We start from the raw sequence: 20,841 nt of genomic DNA on the forward strand, positions 1-20,841 counted from the left end.
CCACATGGCAGTTGTACCCCACAAACATTCCATGCTAAAGCTACATGCCTTGTAATCCTAGTTTCAAAATGGCTCTGAACACTATGTGACTTAACTTCTGAGGTCATCAGTCCCCTAGAACTTAGAGCTACTTAAACCTAACTAAGGACATCACACACATCCATACCCGAGGCAGGATTCGAACCAGCGACCGTAGCGGTAGCGCGTTTTCAGACTGTAGCACCTAGAACAGCTTGGCCACCCCAGCTGGCTAATCGTAGTTTCTGGATAACCCTCGTATGTTGCTGAAGTGCGTAAAAGACCACCTGAAAGTAGAAACGTTGAAAAAATTAAACATCACTTAGTAAATAAATTCCTCTATGCAAGATTTCTCACATCATTATCAATTGACCCTGAGGAATTTTTAACTAAGTATCAGTCAAATGACTCTCTCTTCCCCTTTTTGTACAAAGATGTGTGCAGTTTAATGTATAGCATTGATTCTCGTTTCATAAAGAAAACTGTTAGGCAAATAGCGACAAATTCTAGAAAATTGCTTGCTATTGATGTTAGCAAAGCATGTAGTCATAAAACGAGTCATTATGTAAATACTGGATTTGGTGCCACTGGTACTAGCAAGAACTACACGGAAAAGTTTATCCTTATTTTCAGAAATAAGTGCATAGATATTTTACAAAGTATTTATCTAAAAATTGCTGAGAAGAGTCCTTTGAAATTAAATACAGTCAAAGGTGACTCAAGTTTATTGTCCAAAGTTATGCAGAGCTGCATTTTGAGAAATTCTTGAGTAGCAATTGTCCTGGAAGAATTTGTGTCAAAAAGCATATGTCTGCATCAACAGCTGACATAGTGAAGACAGAATTCTTTTAATTTGTGAATATTCTGAAAAACAACCGAGCAATTCAAACCTTTTTCAAAGCTTTTATGCATGTTTCATGGAAATGCTACAGCTGAATGAGGCTTTTTTGTTAACATAGAAGTTTTAGCTGAAAACTTAGAAGAAGATACAATTACTGCAGAAAGAACTGCTTACAATGAAATACAATCGTTAGCTGGTTTACTTAATAGTGAGAAACATCTGAATGTGTACATTACAAAATCAGTGATACTAGTTTTGATGAATGGTTCCTAAAAACAAGTAGAAGCCTTTAAAAAAAGGAATCTGATGAAAATGGTGTGGCCAATCTTAAAGTAAGAACAGTTCAAGAAATAAAAGAGCTCAAAAATAAAAAAGGACGATTAATGAAAATCAAAAGAAGAAACTAAACTTTTAGATGTTGAAATTTCAGGTTTTAGCTAAGGAACTTCAACAGTAAATATTTTACTGTGAAATTTATTATATGACATCAGTTTTGTACCTTAGGAATTGTTATAGTGTCTTAAAGGAAATTATAAGTTTTCACTACACTGCTGTATTAAAACAATTTGTATTTTAACTGATGTGATGATAAATATATCTGAAAATAGTCATAACCCATCCTATATGAGAATTTAATATTTTATAGCATTTGATGAATGGTATACATGGTTCCATTATTCATACTGACATACAGTTTAAGTGATTTAAGTATTATTATATACACGTTACATTTCAGACAGCACTTAGGTTCATAAAAAAGTATGTATGACGGTAGTATCTGTTCCCGAAAGAACAGTTACTGTGGATGACCATGCAGCTTTGCTAGAAATGAAATAATAATTAAATGGACACCCTAGCTGCAAACAGGCGTTGATGTACTTCATTGGGGACATGTTGAAAATGTGTGCCCCAACCGGCACTACGAATGTAGTGGTGTGGACATGTTGGGAATGTGGATCTCACGGGGACCACGCAAGGGATGAGTCCCTGCAGACGCACTATCCTCTGTGCCCGCGGTGGCTCAGATGGATAGAGTGTCTGCCATGTAAGCAGGAGATCCGGGTTCGAGTACCGGTGAAAAATCTTGCATGTGTTCCTTTAGCTCTGCCACATAATTATTATCATCTACATCGACGTGCGTACTCTGCTATTCACAATTAAGTGCCTGGCAGAGGGTTCAATGAACCACCTTCAAGCTGTCTCTCTACTGTTCCACTCTCGAACGGCACACGGGAAAAACGAGCACTTTAATTTTTGTGTGCGAGCCCTGATTTCTCTTATTTTATCGTGATGATCATTTCTCCCTATGTAGGTGGGAGGCAACAGAATGTTTTAGCAATCGGAGGAGAAAACTGGTGATTGAAATTTCATGAGAAGATCCCGTCACAATGAAAAACGCCTTTGTTTTAATGACTGCCACTCCAAATCATGTATCATGTCTGTGACACTATCTCCCCTATTTCGCGATAATACAAAATGAGCTGCCCTTCTTTGTACTTTTTCGATGTCATCCATCAGTTCCACCTGATGTGGATCCCACACCGCACAGCAGTACTCCAGAATAGCGTGGTGTAAGCAGTCTGTTTAGTAGACCTGTTGCAACTTCTAAGTGTTCTGCCAGTGAATCGCGGTCTTTGGTTGGCTCTACCCACAATATTATCTATGTGATCGTTCCAATTTTGGTTATTTTTAATTGTAATTCCTAAGTATTTAGCTGAATTTACAGCCCTCAGATTTGTGTGACTTATCACGTAATCGAAATTTAGCTGATTTCTTTTAGTACTCATGTGAATAACTTCACTCACTTCTTTATTCAGTGTCAATTGTGACTTTTTGCACCATGCAGATATCTTATCTAAATCATTTTGCAAGTCGTTTTGATCATCTGATGACTTTACAAGACGGTAAATGACAGCATCATCTGCAAACAATCTAAGATGGCTACTCAGATTGTCTCCTATGTCGTTAATATAGATCAGGAACAATAGAGGGCCTATAACAGTTCCTTGGGGAACACCGGATATTAGTTCTGTTTTACTCGATGACTTTCCCTCTGTTACTACGAACTGTGACCTTCCTGATAGGAAATCATGAATCAAATCTTTACAATTGAGGCGATACTCCACAGGCACGCATTTTGGTTACAATACATTTGTGAGGAACGGTGTCAAAAGACTTCTGGAAATCTAAAAACATGGAATCAATTTGACATCCCCTGTCGATAGCACTTATTATTTCATGAGTGTAAAGAGCTTGATGTGTTTCACAAGGACGATATTTTCTGAATCAGTGCTGACTATGTGTCAATAAATCGTTTTCTTCTAGGTACTTCATAATGTTCGAATACAGTATATTTTCCAAAACCCTACTGCAACTGGACCTTTCTGTAGCATCCCTGAAATGTTACATGTTCTTCCAAAAAACAATTCATGTGGCGTATAACCTATCACACTATGTGGTGTTGCATTATTTATAAAATCTGCGAGTGGATCCCAGCTATCCCAGTTTGTCTGTGCTCTATTTACATAGTGTTGCAACATCTCTGTTAACGTTCGATGCGACCTCTCTAATGCTCCATTTGTTTTGAGGTTGGTAACTTGTCTGTATCTTTTCAATATGCAGTAGTTTACATACTGTTTTCATAGTCCCATTCATGAAATTACTTCCCATATAACTTAACAATACTGATGATATTACATACCTCAGTACGATGTTCTCAACTACCACCCTTGGTATTGTATCGGCATCTGGCCTTTCAAAGGATTCATCTACCATAAACTTCTTCAACGCATCGTAAAACATAAGGATATACTTGTTCCCTCTGTCTATCTGATTTAATGGATCTACTATGTCAATGTAATACCTTTAGAAAACATGCACAGGTGTCTTTGTTATCTCTAGGCATCTTTATGTGCTTCCTAGTAAGTTTATTCTTTTGATAGCTTTAGCATTTCCAGATGTATTCTTCTATATCTTTCTTCACACCGTTCCATACTCAGTATTTCTTTATTCGTTCATAGGTTCTTCCTAAGCCCTGGTGTCCTCCCGCGGGGGACCGGTGAAATTGCTTTAATATTGCGGCTTTTCCCTTTGGACTTATTTCTTCTTTCCCGCCTCAGCTGTCTGTTGTTTTCAGATATACTTTTCCGTATCCTTGATGCAGTTTTCGCATTCCGGAATAATATCGCTTACTGTTCTTTTGTTAGCTGTTTCGTGTCCTGTGTGTCACCCACGTCTGCTACCTGCTCGCGTGCGCCAGCAGCCCCACTGTCATCGCCTGCTGGTGGGTCCCTGACCCACGCCACAGTTTCCATTTCCGCTGTGTCTTGACCTAGCCTACTGTCACCTTCAAGTCACGCTCCAGCCGCCCTGACCTCACTCCCTCGGGAGAATGCGTCGGCGACTTGATTTCGTTTGCCGCTCTTGTACAGTATCTTCTAAGCACATTCCTCCAGCTTAAACTAAAATTTAATCAATCTGGAACATGGATCTGATATACCACCTATCCATGTTAGGTGGTTTATGGTCAGTACATATAAGGAACTTGCTGCTCTGGGTCTATAATTTCAAATGCAAGATCACAATTGTCATGGAACTCATTTAGAGTGTTCTTAGTACGATCAAACAACTGTATTATTAATTTTATAGCAGATCTGACAAACTAACGAAATGCCTACTTTGTGACTCATGTTCATCAGAGCCTGCACCAGAAACATTATCTACGTTTCGTGATATGCCTTGCAACACTTACATTGATTAGAAGCAGGTTTATATTATGTGACTGTGTAGCTGCAATCATGGAGTGTGCATTGTGTGTTAGTTAAGGTCATTAATTTGTGACAGAAAATTTAGAGTTTTGTAAAATATTTATGAAAAAAGCAAAATGATTTGTTAAAATAGTGAATTTTTGTAATATGTGTATTTTTATAAGAAAGACAATATTAATCTGAAGCTGGTTCTTGCTTAGGGCATTTGTATTGTAAAATGTAAAAGATGTAGTGAAGTCCCTCGACAATGGGAGTGGCATGGCACGATGTAAAAGGTGGTTTTGCAGTCAAACTAGGCGGCTCCTTGGTGGGAACGGTACGCAGTAAGTGGCCAGCCCCACCTCAGCACACTGCCAAGAGAGGCAATTGGAAGTTGTTTTGTAAGGGATTTTGCCTCGTATGTGGATCTGGCTACTGTTTGATATTCTCAGCAAAAAGGAATTACCCTAATATGTTGAAAATCAGACGCCAAGAAGAGATTTTATAGAGCAATCTAACATCAAGAGCCGGAGTACAATTAGCAGCCATGTCACTTGCCACCAAAACTTCGCCACTGATTCGCTAACTTCATACATCCAGATATGTACGAGGCATGGACCAGTTAAGTGTGTGAGAGGTTTTAATAATAATGCAAATGGTATAAATCTCTGTTTGGAACTGTACCTTCTATCCTGATCATGAACCTGTGCACAGTCATCTCCTAAGTGTTACCAAAACTAAGAATCCTGTTTTGAATGAACTATTATTGCTTTCAAGTGTTCTAAAGTGGTTTCTTTTTGTTTGTCAAATGTGAAAGTAGTAGCAAAAGTTAAAGCTAAAACCACAAAAGTGAAGTCAGATAGGATTATGCTAAAGTACTCTCAGTTTATTGCAAAGTATAGTTTTACGAGAATACAGTGCCATATTGTGTAAATGTTATTGTCTAAAATACCTGCTTCACAGGTGGTAAAACAGAGACAAATAAGTTAATCTTGTTTTAAAATTAGTGGTGTTTTGACTCCTATCATGAATGACCCTTTCTTTAAGTTAATTGAGCTCAGTGTTGAATATTCTGCCTTGCAAAGTAAAATATAAACTATTCCAAGTGAAGTTAAGGATAAACTTTGTTTGAATTTGTCTTTTCTACTGAAATAATCATAGAACTTGACTAGTAACACTATACTAGTTTATGGGTCCCCATCATATTCTTCACATAATAGAAAGATAATTGGACTGTTATTGCTGCTAAGGAGTATAAACAGTCCAATGATGATGTTATTTTTCTTTATTTGTATTTTTACATGTCAGTTAAGATAGAATCCCCTCATGTCCAAATTTAGTTCTGCACTTCATGCACTAAGATTTCAGTATTGGTTTAAGTAATGACCATGAGTGTAGCTGTTATTAGTATGAGCTTGATACAAATTTACTATCTATAATTACTGGTGTGTGCGTTATTGACAACTGCTGCTACATCCAGCTCAGAGGGCCCTATGTTGCTTTGTATCCTATGCCCTATTCAAAGGGAAATAGCAACGAAAGTAACTTTAATAACCATTATCCAATTTTCTTAAACATATCTTTCCAAATTAATGTGTCCAATTGGTCTGGCGACCGTTCATTTTTTTCATTCACATATGAATTTTACCACTTTCATTAACACCCAAGGTTAAAGTTTAGTTAATTTCACCATATTCACAATTATAGGCCAATACCATTACCCATTAGACACACACACAGTCAAAATTCAAAATCCTCTCAGAGGATAACACCAGCTTGTTTCACGGCAGGATAGTGTTATAGTCTCTGCTAGACTTTTAATTCATTGTTGGAATTCTCACTGCTGCCATTGCTTTTGTGCTCTGCCTGCTGCAAAGCGTTGCTCTTGCGCCACGGTCGCCACTGTCTGTAGTCCCTGCCACTGCTGATATCTTCCCCCCACTGCCTCACACTGCTGCCTGCGATCTGGTGCATTTGTCTGTGCTGCGGCCACTGTTGGCTGCCCTCATGCTGCATGTCACCCGCGCCACTGTCAGTCGTTGCCAGTGCTGGTGCACCGCCTCTGTGGCGTCTGCCATCCTGCGCAGCCTGTCGTGGCTGCACTGCTACCATGTAGCACGGCATTCGCAGTCTGCTCCGCTATCTGCAACTGTCGCTGCCACTGCACTGCCTCTGCACGCCCTCCAGCGACCCCACACTGCCCGCCATGGCTGCTTCCTGCCTTACTATGCTGTCCGCCTCCTCATGCTGCTTTCGGCTGCCCTGGCTGCATTCCAGGATATCCTCCTCTGCAACAGAGGCTGCACCGCCCATGGCCGCCTTCTGGGATGTCTTCCTTGTCTCCAGTCTCTGTCTGTTGTTGAGACAGTTCTGGCCTCTTCTTTCTTTGGGCACCTTCTTCTTCTCGAAAGTGAGAGAGGAGCCCTCTTTCTTTTCTGCCCTGGTTCTAGGTTATGCTACTGACCTGTGTACGGGTTATTCAAATAATTCAGAAGGGGTTCTCAAAGCTCCGTCATTTTACTTGATGTCAGGCTGAGCTAGTTCGATATTCCAAAGAGAGGCACCCTATTCCCATAACTCGTGGCATGATAACTGCACGCTAATTCCACGACCTAAGCCCACACCTGCCACCACAAAAAAAGTCTATGTCGCATCCAGGATGTGGTCTAGGCGTTCAGTGGCACTGGATACTGGAGAAGGTCTGTCTATTCAGTTGATGTGGAGATGACTAACTGGAAGTTGGAAAGAGTTATGGAACTCAGTCAGGAAATAATCGAACAAAGACAGGACTTGAATAACTACAATCTGTCATTGCTCATCTGAGAATTGGATAATGACTTGAATCAAAGTACACTACTGCTATGCCTGCCTGGCTTCCCGAGCGGGAATGCCTGCTGGTCCCTAGCACGAATCTGTCCAGCGAATTAGTGTCGTGGTCTGATGTGCCGCCCAACCTGTGGATGGTTTTTAAGTCAGTTTTCCATCTGCCTTGGCAAATGCTGGCTGGTTCCCCTTATTCCGCCTCAGTTACACTAAGTCGGCGATAGCTGTGCAAACACTGTCTATGGTTATGTGAACACCATCTTTACCCTACCATGCAAACATTTGGGGCTACGCTCATCTGGTATGGGCGTTCCCAGGGGGGTCCACTGGGGGCCAAACCAAACAATAACCACGGGTTCTGTGTGGGGTGGCAGTGGGGTGGGTGAACTGCTATGGCCTGTTGTGGGGTTGTGAACTACTGAGAGCTGCGGCAGAATTAAGCCTCTCCATCGTTTCTCGGTCCCCAGTTCTATACACAACACACATACACTATTCCTGATTGCAAAATCCCATGGAGAGAGGTACATGGCTAAAATGAGTACAGGCAGTGCCAGAGTGAATACTACACGTCCAAGCCCTGGGACTGACCTACACCGACATCCCTCCTGGTCCACTGTCTATATGAACACTCTCGCAGGCTAAACTAGGCTGGCTCGCCCCATATGGGTTGGTGCTTCCGATCACCGCTTTTAGGGGCCTTGTATATCACCACATATGGTCGCCACCAATGCCTTGCCATGCCCCATGACTTCTCCATGTAAGCTCATGTGCTACCTCATGAGTTCATGTAACATTGCTGAACAATGCCCAAGCCATTGCCTTTCCTGTGGTATCACCTTTGAACACCGAGTAGTTTCTAGAAAAATGTATTCTTTCTGGCTTCTTTTCATTGATTTGTCTAAGCATAAGACATCTCTTCTAGTAAGGGGCAGGGGTGAGAGGTTTTCAGTAATATTTGTTTACAGTAGCAATGTTAGAATTAAAATATTTGCCCTTAATTGTTTATGTAGTATTTCAAAACACATTGTTCTTTTACATATTTTTTACAATGTTAATGCACAAAATTTTGCTCCCAAGGAACTTGTCCTTCATTTACAACATAGCCCATAACTGCTCTCTAACATGTTTACCATCAAGCGGAATATTTCCAGCGGTAGAACTTTGCAGTGGTAGCATGTTAGACTACATTGATATTAAGTCATCAAGGAATGTACCATGTTCTATGTCCTCACTATTGAAGAAATCACATGGACCATATGTGAGACCCATACTGGTCACTGCATAATTGTGTAAAGCAACTGTTGCTTCCACCACCTTACGCTATGACTGACTTCCAAATTTTGTAGCTGTCTAGAAAATCCTGAAGCATGCTGTTAAGGCTCCAAAAACATTCCCAATAATGCATCATGCATAATCTGTAGATGTACATTTTTTTCCGTGCAGTCCAAATCACTCTGTCGGAATGGTTTCAACATATCAGTCCTCAAAGGAAGTGCGTTGTCACTTAGAAGAACATAGGGCTCACAGTGTTAGTGTACTGTCAGCGACTTTATTCTGCTTTGGAATGTGCAGTGTATTATTTTGTAACCTTCTAAAAAAATTCAGTATTCTGAAGAACACCTCCATTGGATATTCTGTCATTTATGCCAAAACCAAACAGAATAAATCTGTAACTGGCATCTGTTATGCCATTATATGTGTATGTTTATATTTACAATAAAATGAATCACTTCCTGCTGGAGACACAATCTCTATAAGCTTTACATCAATACATCCAGGATAGTGTGGAAAATTCCATTTCCTTTCAAAATCGTTTGCAGTTGTGGTCCACTCATCCTCCGTTTTAGAACCTGAAAAATGAATAGTCCTAATGTTAAGCATTACCAAAAATTTCATATGAAAATGTTTTCTGAAGTATGGCATATTATTGTTACATCTGTTACATGCTAGTCTGCATTTTCAATATTGAAGAATGTTAGCTCTTATTTGCAGAATGAAACTACTGAAGAACCAGTAGCTGTTTCACATCCTGTTGAAGAAGTATTAGAGGCAGATAGTCCATAAGATTTTTAGTCACAGGACTCTGAGTGCCTGCAAAAGAGCCTTCACAAGAAACAGTAATGAAAACAAAAAGAAAGGCGACCCACAACAAAAAGAGATGGATGGCTATAGAGTCAGTGTTAGGAGCTATAACTGAGCATTTTGGAAGAAAGAAAGGGAAAAAAGAAGACAGGAACAAAGTTTTTGGAAAGTCGGTAGCTGCCAAAATGAGGGACATTTATGATCCACAGCAAAGACCGGTCGCTGAAAAATTAATTAATGTTGCATTATACTTGGCGGAAATGGGGTGTTAAAGCCAACACACGCTACATGTAATGTGCTGTACACTGATTACTGTGAAACAATTGAAACTGTGAGCGACAGTGACTCACATGAGTTACTTGCATACTTCATTGCCCATTTTCATGAATTTTAATACGCTTATCACTTTGTGAACATTCAAATTTGTAATAGCAAAAATGGCTCTGAGCACTATGGAACTTAACCTCTGGGGCCATCAGTCCCCTAGAACTTACAACTACTTAAACCTAACTAACCTAAGGACATCACACACATCCATGCCCAAGGCAGGATTCAAACCTACGACCATAGCAGTCACATGGTTCTGGACTGAAGTGCCTAGAACCGCTTGGCCACTGCGGCCGACTTGTAATAACAAATCACTATTGTTTGTATTAGTTTTTTCAGTAAATGCGGATTATTTTGTGTTGTAGCATGCTTTTTTCTTTCAAACAGGTGCCCATCGCTATTTTAAACTCATTTTCATGCAATTCTCTTGTGTTATATGGTACAGTTAACTGGGGTAACATTTTACATAACTGGTCACTGTGTCCTTTGGAAATTGAAACTGCATACAAATTATGCCCTATGGGAGTAAAATTTAAATTTGAATACTCTTGCAGACATGCACTGTCATTCAAGTTAATTTTATGCCAGTAATAAAAAACACAGTATTTTTCCTACACCAAAAACAGTATTGCAGGTATACTTTGAAATATCAAAATTTCTGAATTAAATGGAATAATTCTGAGGCAATTATATTAAAAACGACGCCTAGAAAGTAGAAGAGCAATATAACTGACAATTGCAGAAGTAAAGAAGATATAAAAGACAAACTTCCAGTAGTAAGGGAGCATGTTTCAAAAATAAAAATATGTTAAGAGTTAATGTAAATTTAAGTATTAGGAAGCCTTTTAGAAAAACTATAAGTGTTTGGAGTGTAGCATTGAACAGATGTGGAACATGGTTGACTAACAGAACAGAAAATAGGGGTACAGAAAAGTGGTTAAGATAAAAGGGATAGACTGAAGGAATATTGAATAGGTATTGAATCAAAGTGTGAAAAAAAGAAATTTATAGCAGAAGTTGTCTAAGAAAAGAGACTGGTAAATAGGACCCATCCTGAGTCATCAGGTACAGTCAACTGTGTATAAGCGGTAAGTAGGAAGGGTAAAAATGGTAGTGGAAGATCAAGGCTGAATTACAGTAAGCAGGTTCAATCAGATGTTGAGTTGCAATAGTTCCGCAGAGGGTCATTCCATGTGTGAGTGTGACCTACACTCAAAAATTTTAATTCATAGCTAACTTTGAAAATGTAGCACAATGGAAAGATGTGTTCTAGTACTTACTGAAATACATAATTATTTTCAAACTGCAGTGCACTGATCAATTATGTCTCAGGAATAAGTAATTGGTGTGAAACCCAGGCTACACAGAAGTAGGAAATTTCGTTAGCCAGTGTTGGTAACTTTACTCTTCACTCCAACTAAATATTCTATTGTTAATATAAGTGACCAATGCAATCGAAGAAAAATCAAAAGCCTAAAAGCTAGTAGGAAAGTGAAAATACAGTTTAAATACAAAATACAAACCACAAAGGTAATACAAATGTTACTCTTCTTTCTCTTCAAAAATGCAGTTACAGACACTTACCTTTAAGAAATTTATTTATTTAGCGCCCACATTATCATATTCATAACAGTGGACTTGTCAAAGTACAGAACAGTATAAAATATTACATATTTACATCATGCACAAAATCTTATCATTGGTATCAGCACATCTCTTTATAACAAAAACATTATTCTGCTTATCTACATACAGACAGAAGAAAAGCTTGTGAAACTCCTTGGTTGATTTTACTAAAACTATTAATACCAGTACATTAGTTAACTGGGCATAGTAACATACAGCACAAAAGCTAGTTGGATAATTACATACTTACGTGGATGAAAGAAGTTTCGTTTTATATAGGTATGGTTGATAACTATAAATTCTTGTTTAGAGAGTTATGAAGTAGATCTACAGATTTGAGTAGAATTCCAGGTATTCATTAATGCTGTAGAAGCTGTTGCTTTTTAACAGATTTTTTAGATCTTTTTTGAATGTGTTACTGTTTGGTATTTTTTTGATGCTATCTGGCAATGCCCTGTACATAATTTTTGGTTTGTAAACAGCACTGACCTGATATATTGATTTTCTGCGCACATCCCTATGATAGTCAGCCCTGTTCCTTATTTTATAATGGTGGAGCTCACTATTCAAAGATGAAATTTGATAGTTTTTAATGAAGCATATGCTTTCAGATATAAATATAGATGGTAAAGTTATGGTTTTTTAATTCCTTGAAGATATCTCTACATGGTGCTCTGTAAGCAACATCACTTATTAATCTTAAAGCTTTCTTTTGGAGCTTAAAAGACTGCTTTGCGAAAGAGGTATTTCCCCAGAACACTATACCATACTTCACTAGGCTATGCAAGTATTCGTAATAAACACTTAACACTGTATCAGTATTGGAGCAGTCCTTATGCACTCTTAATATGTTAATTTTCTGTTAAGCATTTCTACATGTTTTTCCCATCTTAGATGTTCATCCACACATAATCCTAAAAATTTTATGTGATTCTTTTGCTGAATTTGGCTATCACATAATGTGAATTTTACATTGGTCCTATTTCTGTGCCTTATTTGGTTGAAGTTCATCCATATAGTTTTCTTGTCATTGTCAACTAGACAGTCATCTTTAATCCATTTTTCTGCCATTTCTACTGTTTTGTCGATTTTTTGCTGCATCTCATAATCATTCTTCCCTTTTATAATGAAGCTGGTATCATCAGCAAATAATATGGTATTAGCTGTTGAAAATTGTTGAGGTAGGTCACTAATAAAAATCAATAACAACAATGGTCCCAAAACTGAGCCCCAGGGAAACCCATAACTAGCTTTTTACATTCAGAATGGTACACATTTCCATCCTGAGAAATTTGTACTTTTTGTTTTCTATCAGTTAAATATGACTTGCAACACTCATAGGAAATACCACAGACACCATAATTACACAGTTTTAACAGCAGTCGATTACAATTCACAAGATCGAACGCTTTGGAATGGTCCAGAAACAACCAACAGATCGGCTGCTTGTCCTTACTAGCTTTGTAAACAAGTTTTAGGAAACTGAAGAGAGCTGTTTGTGAAGATTTGCCTTTTCTGAAACCATTCTGTGCATTTACAACAATTTTATTTTTGTTTAGGAAGTCTGTCATACATTATTCTATCAATTATTTTCGAAATACTGCACACTAATTTCAAAGGAGTCATTGATTATGTCCACAAGTTGAGAGACAACATTATCGGTACCATATTTAATAATTTTGTCAGGGATACCAACAAATCCAGAGGTCATTTTACTCTTTGCTGATAACCGTTTGTACTTCTTTGGGTGTTACAGGATATAGGTACATTGTCCTTTCATTTATTCGAGTTGTTACCTTTGTTTTTGGATTATACTTAGTAATGATCAGGTTTTGGGCTACATTAATATAATGATAATTAAGTATATTAGCTATTAGAAGTGGATCACCAACAATTTCATTTTTATGTTTTATGGTGATTTTATTACTTGCACTTTCATGTTTGCCTGTATGATTATTAAAAACTTTCCACATACATTTCATTTTGTTGTTACCCTTTCTGATATATGAATCATTGTCCTTTTTTGCAGCAATTATAGCTTCCCTGTGCTTTTTCCTATAACACTTGCCATATGGTTTCAATATAGTATTTTGCTTTGCACACTTATATAGCATTCTAAAACTTTCTTATGACTCCTTGATTTCACTTGTTATCCATGAATTTGATTTTTTGTTTATTTTCATTCTCTTCAGAGGTAATGAAATATCATAGCAGTATTTATTATTTGACAAGAAGTTGTTGAATCTTATATCTACAGAAGTATTGCTTTCCACACCCAGGTTACATTTTTAACATTAGATTAAAGACCCTAATGCTGTCATAATTAATTAATCTTCTCTCGATATATCTCCTGTTGTCACTTTTCTCTTGAGATTTCTCTAAAGTCAATTTAACTGCTTGATGATAAGAGAAACCTGTATCCAATACCTCAGATTTAAAGCCACATTTTGATTTTACAATGAATATTTGGTCTATAGTACTTTCCCTTTTGCTATTGTATCTGGTGCTATTTTCTACACACATGTCTATATTGTATGTTTTTAGTAGATTAACAAGTTTTTTTCCCTTTTTTACAGTTGTCCTTGAAATTAATATTGAATTCCCCAAGTATAATTACGTATTTTGACTGACAATTCAGATAGTTCAGAAGATTTTCCAAATTTTCTGAGAATAATTCAAAATTGCCAGATGGGGACCTATATATACATGCAATTATAATTTTACTATCTCTTAGTTCACACAAACAATATTCAAAATCTTTTTCAATGCAGCAGCCATTTTAAGCCTAATTCCCTTTGATTTAATACCTATTCTTACATATATACATGTTCCACCCTGTCTGTATATTTCCCTGCAAAAACTGCTGACCAACTGGAAGTCTGAAATCCCAACTGCGCATTTTTAGTGCCTGTAGTCAGTGTTCAGTTAGACACAAGATAGAAATCTCCTTCAATGAACCACTTAAAAGGACCTCTAGCTCATATAGATTATTGGTTAAGCCCTGTACATTATGATATAGGAGAGTTAAAGAACTATTCAGTTCTACAAGAGATATGTTTCTTGCTTGGTTACTTCTTTAAAGAGTAGGCTCTAGTCTTTTCGTTTATGACCTGATTTTCACCTCCTGGGTGTCCTGGACTACTTCTTAGTTGTTTTCTTGTGCAGTGGATTGGGCCATAAAAAATCTTCCATATGTTGTTTGGATGTTAACGTCTGGCTGGTGCTTCATCGTAATCTGTTGTTTTTAACTTCAGTCCACTCTGGTATGGCTTCCTCCTCAGTCTTTTTAATAGTGATGTTGTCTTCTGTGCTGGTTTCCTGCCATTTGTTCGTTCCACTGAAGGCATATTTACTGTTAACTTTTTGGTTTCTTCTTTTGCTATTTTCGTATACTGTGGTGATACTGTCTTCTGTGTTGCTTCCTTGTCACTTGTTCGTTCCATGGTATGCACATTTACTGTTAATTTTTGTTTCATTTTCGGTTACTTTTCCATACTGTAAGCAAAGACTTTCGTTGAGTGACTGATCTGCCTGTTGCAAGCAGTTAACAGAGATCAGTGACGGTGTGGTGGACTGAATCATGGCTGAATAATGAAGGTTCATGCATAGTTTTTCCTTCACTTTCAGCACCAAATGTAGCCCATGTCTTGTATAATCAGTCATCCTTAAAAAGAGATTTTCATCCTGTAGCGTGACTGTACTGGGCGACATATTCCATCAAGAACGTGTTCATTTTGTGTATTTTGTCGTTCCAGTCCGTCCTGTCATATTTGTAGGGATCTGTACACAGAATCACTTTAGTGTTCGTAGATTTTGTGAGTATCATGTTCACAGTTCGTTGGTAATCCTTGATATCTGATACTACATCATTTGTTCCAACCAGAACAATAACACAGTTAAATTTACTTAAGTCCTTTACCTTTTCTTCAATGTTATTAACAACATATTTCAACTGTGCATTTGGTTTGACAACGGACATCACAAAATATCTTGGTGGAAGTGTCTGATTTAATGAAATATAGCAGTGTCGTCCATGACTATCAGATAGAAATAAAATCCTGTGTCTTGTATCTGCACGCTTTCCAGTACTTAAAACTTTCTTGTAGCTGTTGTTATTTATTTTACAGGCGTTACTAAACACACTGCTTCTTGACGATGCAAGAGCACTTTGTTTACTTTTGGATTTTTCGTAATTTATCATAGATAACACATCACAGCCGCTGTTGTGCACTAAATTTACGCTGCTTTCACACTTTTTTTTAAAAATTCCGACACTCTTTGAACTGTTTATGCAGTTACCTTTTGTCAACTTATTCGAATAAGTCGAGTTTTCTGTCGTCGTGTCCTGCTTCATCAGGTCATGTTTTACTTTCTAGCACCTCATAGATAGCATAGTAGATTTCAGGCACTATGAAACCTAGTTCCTGTGGTAAAATTACAGTACCATATTTGAAGTCTTCGTAACTGTTTCCTGACGCGAGAAAACACGATGTTGCTGTTAATCTTAAATGTGATGCCACAGTCTCCGCCATGATGGTACTCTGCTCAACGAGTGACATAAGATTTAAATATGTTTCTTCTTTCATTGTGAGATAATTCTGCCAATCATGAGGATATATCTTCAGGTCACTAAGTAACTTTGTATTGGAATATGATTTTCGTTTCTTTTCACCACTCTTTAGCCCAAGTATCACATACCTTCTTTTCCTTTTTCTTTAACATAAGCAAAAGGGCTGCCACAGCCAGCGCATCGTCATCTGATCTCGACATTTTCAAGTGTAAACAAACTGCTGCTTGTACAAGCATGCTTGAACCCTAAGGAGAGGCGCAGATTCGTGTCTGCTTGCACCAGCACAATTACACAAGCGTGCTTATTAACCATGCAGTTAAGTATATAGCCGCCTTAAGGAGCTCTGGAAAGCTTTCCATTGTTAAAATAGCGCTTATAAATTACATGTTTCTCAGAGAGTATTTGAGCTAGGAAATTGAATTTTTTTCTAATTATTTATTGGTGCATTGGCTATAACTGGGCTCAGGGACTTTTAAAAATTTGAATTCAGTTGTTAGAGATTAATTTTTTTCTAAAGTAATGAAACTTCACTAACATTTTGTGAAATTTTTTGTTTATAAATTCAAGAATATACAGGTTTTTGGGATAAGGCTGTGTTAAGTTACGCAGAAGCAAATTGGTTTAGTAAATCCTGAGAAAACATGTAATTTGTATGAAAATATAAAACTTTTAGGAATCGAGCAACGAAGTTTGGATTACCTTTTTAGTGCATTTCAGGTCCGCAGGATGGATTATCTTCATCTTCTGCAAACTAATCCTCCAGATTCCTCTTTGTCTTCCTCCTGTTTACTCTGGCTTGTATTTCTAGGCTACTTACAGTCCCAACAGCAGCCTAAAGACGTTCCTTGTCTAAAACAAGTTTCGTTCATACAATTTTGAAATCCATCTTCATTCCCATATTTCTAGATACTTTGTAACTTACAACTTTGCCATCATTGAAAGTAACAACAGCATCATGCACACCAAAGTGAAGTGTTTCTATTCCAATAAACACAGTCTTGGGGATTCTTTACCATATAACACTTTCATCGCAGTTTTGAGTTTTTCCATGGACACACTCTTTTTACAGTTCAGATGCTGCCAAGTTTCTGAAAATAGATTTTATCACATTCACTACTGCATCAGGCAGACTATATTTATGAGTGTATACTTCATCAGTCAGCAATCCCTTGGTGTGCTTACACCAACTGTTTTCTCCTTTGGGACACAAGTACTGGTGGGGACTTTCATCAGTTGAAAAAGTGTGAAAAAAGAGCCTTCTTCATTTCATCCAGACTGTGTGTGTTTTGCCTAATAGCCATTCCATAATAATTCTGTATTTTGTCAGTTACACTGTCACTTAACCTTCCCTTCCCATCCAACCCTTTACAATCACTGAGTTTTTGTTTTTTGTGCAAAGTCTTTGGTCACTGAGGTCTTGATTCCATTCGTTTCTGTACGTGTTCAATACACTCAAATTTCTGCACTACAACATCAACACCACAGGGCTTCAATCAAATATTATTACCACTGTTTCCTATTACTGCCTCTTCCATAGCTTTCTTCATAGATTCTGTACAGACATCTTGTACTTTAGAGCTTATAAATCTATTACAGTTCGTAAACTTGGCTGGGAATTTGAAAGTTTTGTCATGCCACAGAAAACTGCATCTGCAGAAGCAATTGGACACAAGGCATAAACAAATCTAATGTTGTGTTCACAGATTTTGCTACCACTTTCTTAATTTGGAGTTACTGCAACATTGTTCGAAAAGGTAGTCATGTATCAACACTTACCACACTCCAGTTCCATTTCACTGGCAAGTGCTACATGATATTTTATAGAGAGTTTCAGATCGACTTCACTACACTAAATACATCTTACAAAGTTTGCAAAAATTCTTTTGAGAACTAACATATCAAATATTTCATTCAAATCTGATTTGCCTGTAAAACCTGTATACTTTTCATTAACTTAACCAAGCTTCCTATCCAAAGTACTTCCTTTCTCACTTACATTGCAATGGTTGGCTGTATCATCAAGATTAGGTTCACACACTTGGTTATGGTCTTTATTGTTCACCTACCTTTGGCTTTCCAACATTTCTCCTTTTCTGAAAAGCCTTCAGAGGGTTTATAGTCGCTTTATGTTTCCCCATGATTATCCTTCAATAAAACAGAGACTTCAATGAACAGAATTCACTACGAATATCTTCAGGATTACGAAAGAGTAAATAAACATGAAACACACGACAATCGAGCATGTGATATATATCGAACTACGCCGTTTAGCCACAACATATTTTTTTTTGTAACACTTATTTTCTCTCACATCACTAAAATGTACAAAATGAGCATAGATTCCTGAGTACAACATTTGACTGCAGTTTAACAGCGCCACAGTGCGTCATGCCCTTGCAGAACATATTTCAAAAATATTTTAAGAATAGTTGTAGGCATACCAACTGAATAAATTACATATCAATTGAAAGAGGAAAGCCCGTAGATCTTAAAAATTCAAAAAATTAATAATTGAACATTTCATAATTATGAACCTTTCTGAAGCCCCTTAACAAAATTAACTGATATCCTGGTAGTTATTTTGACTCAGCACGAATTTGACATGCTGCTGGACGGATCAAATATCCTATAGATATGAGGAAATGTTTGAATAACAATCCATCCAAATGAACTCAGTGTGAATAGACCTCATCGTTGTGATTTACCATCCTGATCATGTGTGGACTGTCAGCGCATTGTTACAAACAATTATTGTATCACTGAAATACAAGGGTCATTCAGAAATTAAAGAGACAAATTGGTCTGGATAAAAAAGTATTTACTTTTACAAGACAATACTTTTTCTACTTTTCAACTTAATCCCCTTGAACATTTATGCACTTGTTCCAACAAGCTACAAGCTTTTCATTCCGACTGCAAAGAGCTCTTTATCTTGATGTTTGAACCAATTTCCCACAAAATTTTCCATGTCCTCATTGTCCTGGAACCTCTTCCCACATAATGCTTCTTTCAGCGCACCAAAGAAATGAAAAGCACTAGATGCTAAATTACGACTGTAAGGGGGATGAGACAGTACTTCCCAGCCCATTTTGTCGATGGTTTCATGGGTTAGTTGAGCAATATGAGGACGTGTATTGTCTTGCTGGAGAATCACACCTCTCCTGTGAGATCGATGATGTCTCTCTCTCTCATGGCTGGCTTCATGTTCTTTAAAAGCTAAACCAAGTAGTATTGGCTGTTCTTTGTACGCTGCTTTTCGAGGTAATCACAAAAAATGGGCCTTCAAAATCGCAAAACACCGTCAACTTGAATTTTCCTGCTGATGCTTTGGTTCTGAATTTTTTCCGTACAATGAGCTGGTGTGCTTCCACTCAATGCTTTGCCGTTTTGATTCTGGATCATAATAATGAACCCAAGTTTCATCACAAGTTAAAATTTTGTTGAGGAAGTGCTCACCTTCTCTTCTATAACGTTCCTTCAGCTCTGTACACACTCTCAACCTTATTTCGTGCTGTAGCCACGTCAACTCCTTTGGAACCCATCTTACACATGCTTTTTGGTACTTCAGCTTCTTAGAGATAATATTACGAACTGAACCAGTAGTAATTTGAACCTTATCAACTATCATTTCCACAGTCACATGACAGTTGACACGAATAATCATCAATTTGACTGTCAAGTGAGGGAGTTGAAACTGCAACTGGTTGACCATAACGGTGTTCACCAGTCACTGAGTCACGACCGTTTTAAACTGCTCTACCCACTTTGAAAAATTTGCGCTATTCATACAACCTTCACAATAAGCTTTAGACATTCTACAGTATATACTCACTGGTTTCTCGCCTTCATCAAATAAGAAACGAATAACAGGACGTTGTTCAACTAATGTGGACGTCAAGCAGACAGGCCCTCTTGAAATATATTTTGATGTTATAAACAAATCAATGCTGATATATCAGCTGACCAGGGCTCATCGCAGTGATGCCAACTTAAAGCCATAAAAGTACCAAACTTTCCCTACTAACAGTTTTTTCCCAGACCAATTTCACTATTTAATTATTAAATGACCCTCGTATGTACTGACTACCAGAAGGTCGATATTGTAGACATACACCAATCTTGGATTGTAAGTTCAATGCAGTTCAAGGACTTCATGTAAAGGCGACAGGAAAGGAGTTAGAAGAGTTACAAGCCTATGGTAAATAGGAAAGATGGCAAACAAACTGAAATTACGAAGTGTTTTACGAGAGTAGCAAATAATAAGGTCGTTAGTCAGACAAAAATTACCAAGTGGTTTGAACCAAAAACGAAAGACACAAGTAATCAAGTCGTCAGTCAGATGCAAGCTATGAACTTGTTTAGATTGGAAAGGACACAGCACAAATTTTACGAGCTGCAGATTTTAACTCAGCAATTGATAGCCGCCAGCAAGCAAAGGTCACACACAAAAAAGACATCAAAGATGTTTTAGAATAAGTGCTATATTATAAATGCTGTTAGATGAAGAACTAGAAAAAATTTCATCTACCAATAGTTTTGTTGTATTACGTCATAATCTTCAGCCAATTAAGAATAAAATACAATTTTGGAAGCACTTATCCAATATAAACCAAATGTTGATGTAATGACTGTTTTGTGGAGGTCCTAGAATGTCATGCTCAGGCCTGGTTTAACATTGTTGTGAGCCACATGAACACTAAATTAAAGAGGCTGCTGCTGACTGAAACGAAAGCTCATATTAGTGCAATGTCTGTTGCTACAACTGGGAGATGTGAAAATACTAGACTTGGCCTACGCCTGAGTAGGAG

General features: G+C 37.6%; 1 long non-coding RNA gene across 2 annotated transcripts in view; it reads right to left on the reverse strand.

The window, feature by feature from the left end:
• Positions 1-19,947, reverse strand: part of LOC124805333 — a 51,722-nt gene extending 31,775 nt beyond the window's left edge. Inside the window, exons 1-3 of one of the 2 annotated variants that reach the window (XR_007017440.1) lie at positions 19,866-19,937; positions 9,144-9,278; positions 167-305 (exon numbers count right to left, since the gene is read on the reverse strand). This is a non-coding gene — a long non-coding RNA (uncharacterized LOC124805333). Of the gene's footprint in view, positions 1-166; positions 306-9,143; positions 9,279-19,865 lie in introns of both variants that reach the window. The other variant, XR_007017442.1, reaches the window with a different exon arrangement.
• Positions 19,948-20,841: the final 894 nt, after the last annotated feature.

Source organism: Schistocerca piceifrons, chromosome 7 (genome assembly GCF_021461385.2).
Source record: "Schistocerca piceifrons isolate TAMUIC-IGC-003096 chromosome 7, iqSchPice1.1, whole genome shotgun sequence".
NCBI lineage: Eukaryota > Metazoa > Arthropoda > Insecta > Orthoptera > Acrididae > Schistocerca > Schistocerca piceifrons.